The sequence below is a fragment of the Rhipicephalus sanguineus genome, chromosome 2 (assembly GCF_013339695.2).
Source record: "Rhipicephalus sanguineus isolate Rsan-2018 chromosome 2, BIME_Rsan_1.4, whole genome shotgun sequence".
Classification (NCBI taxonomy): Eukaryota; Metazoa; Arthropoda; class Arachnida; order Ixodida; family Ixodidae; genus Rhipicephalus; species Rhipicephalus sanguineus.
This window is the reverse complement of record NC_051177.1, coordinates 207,589,469-207,591,586: the sequence shown is the minus strand read 5'-3', so window position 1 is coordinate 207,591,586 and position 2,118 is coordinate 207,589,469. Positions and strand designations below refer to the sequence as shown.

The following is a 2,118-nucleotide window of genomic DNA, read 5'->3' as shown; positions in this document are numbered from 1 at the left end:
ATGCCAGGAGCTCGGCACACGTACACGGAAATTTAAGTGGCTATTTAACCATATTACGCGAACGAACTCAACTGAATGCATGACATGTCATGACTGCGATAGATGAGATAGAACAAAAACCGCTTAGAAAAGCTGAGTGAGATCGCTGTTGTGACCACCACCAACTAATTTGCTGCGGCTGCTGCGCCAACGGAGCCGCCGGCACCCGTTTCCCCTTCCCTAAGGTCCCTCCATAATTTTAAGGTAGCGACATTAAAGTCCCTCAAATAAATTCAAAAGTATCGAAAAGCTTTCATGAAGCGACGGCGCCCGCGATAGGCTGATCTGTGACACGTGACCTTGCCCCGCCATGAAGGTTCCCGCGCCCCGGGAGGAGAGCGCTCGCTTCGCCTGTTCCGCTATGCACGTTGTGCGGTGATTTCGTTCTGGAAAGTCCGATATGCCTTGTTGCTGCGCGTTTGGGTGCCGAAACCGGACGGAAGACGGCAAGAAGTTATTTTGCATCCCGCGGGCAAACAGAACCTAACCAGAAGAAAAGTGTGGTTGCACAGAATTGGACGGAAAGACTTCGAACCGTCGGCCACTGCACGACTATGCGAGGTAAGTAACGCGACACAAAGGCGCAAGAAAAAGCATACGCGTGCATGTGCCGAGCTGCAATAGCATTTTATTCGTGCGCGCTGGTTTTGATGGCCCACATTTGTCGAGATTATTCATTCTAGTGCTTTATGAACCCGCTGACGTAGGTCACCTAGCAGGCAAGTAAATAAAGCGAGGGAAGCGCACTAACTCGCCGACAGATATCCGCATTGTGTTGCACGCGATCAAAATTTGTCCGCCACCGTGGTATGACAGTTACTGCGGTTACGGTGCTCGGCTCCTGACCTGAAAGACGCGGTTCGATCCCGGCCTCGGCGGTCGCATTTTCGATGGATGGCGAAAATGCTAGAGGCTCGTGTACGGCGCGTATTCAGTGCACGTAATATAATCCCAGGTAGTCGCCAAATTACCGGAGCAGTCCACTACGGCGTGCCTCTTACTCATATCGTGGTTTTGGCACGTAAAACCCCAGCAATTATTATTATTGCTTATAGCGATAAAAGTTGATAAATTTCGGCAGTGAGTTCTACTGTTAGACTTTCCATCTCTGCGCGCGTTTTTAACTTCGTTTACAAAATGTTGAGAAAGTCGTTTCCAACTCTGCTACAGGACCATTTCACCGAAGACCAGTTTGAACCGATTATTCTCAAGAATACCGGTGAAAAGAAGCTAAGGCCATTTGCGACGCCAAGCATCTTTTTGCATCGACCAGTAGCAAAGCCCTGCAAGCCACCCCCTAAAAAGAACAAGAGTGGACAGTACTGGTATGTTCATGGTGTTCATTAGGACAAATGATCTTGAATGCTATACACAGCGTTCAAGTCAAATTTGAATATTGCAATGAAACAACTCTTGAATTATCATTTGTCCCAGATGACCCCAAAGTCAAGCAAAACACACAGGTCGATGTCGAACCCCAGCCAGTGGACACCGAGAATGGTAAGTTTCTCTCCCGTCTGTGAGCTCTTACCTTTCCATCAGCTGGCAAATTGCGTGCCTATGCTCTTCAACGATTTACATACGTACAGACGACATATGCCGTGCAGACAGCACAGAGATATTTAATATTTTGTAATTTACAATCTTTTTTTGTGTTGTAAAATATGGTTCCAACTTACCTTCACGTCTAATAAAGCTGTGTCTACAGCTGATCCAAGCACACAAGCAGATATTTTGTGTGGCCCAAAGTAGGTGTATTCCCCATGTGAGATACCAATGCCTCTCTACACTGCTGATTGTCACCTTGCTTCGTGCTCCATGCAGATGTTCCTGATATGCAACCAGACCACAGATTCCTGCCCCATTCCAGCCAGAAAGTACACAGGCTGGTGAGTTAAACAGTTTTGTTCGAATTTTGTTGAGTGCCATCATTCAATGCCTCTTTTGCGCATAGCGACATACTTACGGAAGCTCACACAACCTTTCTTTCAATGCAAGTTTTCATGCTACTAGGAGGTTGAGGCCCTTTGTTTGTAAAAAGCAATACATTATACCCGTAACAGCACCGATTTGTGTACA

At 47.0% G+C, this 2,118-nt stretch overlaps 1 long non-coding RNA gene across 1 annotated transcript; it reads left to right on the top strand.

Annotated features, from left to right (window-relative positions):
- The first annotated feature begins 383 nt into the window (after window positions 1-383).
- Window positions 384-1,887, top strand: LOC119381458 (uncharacterized). Its single transcript, XR_005181456.2, has 4 exons — window positions 384-600; window positions 1,210-1,364; window positions 1,474-1,539; window positions 1,864-1,887. It is a non-coding gene; the product is annotated as an uncharacterized LOC119381458 (long non-coding RNA).
- The last annotated feature ends 231 nt before the right edge of the window (window positions 1,888-2,118 follow it).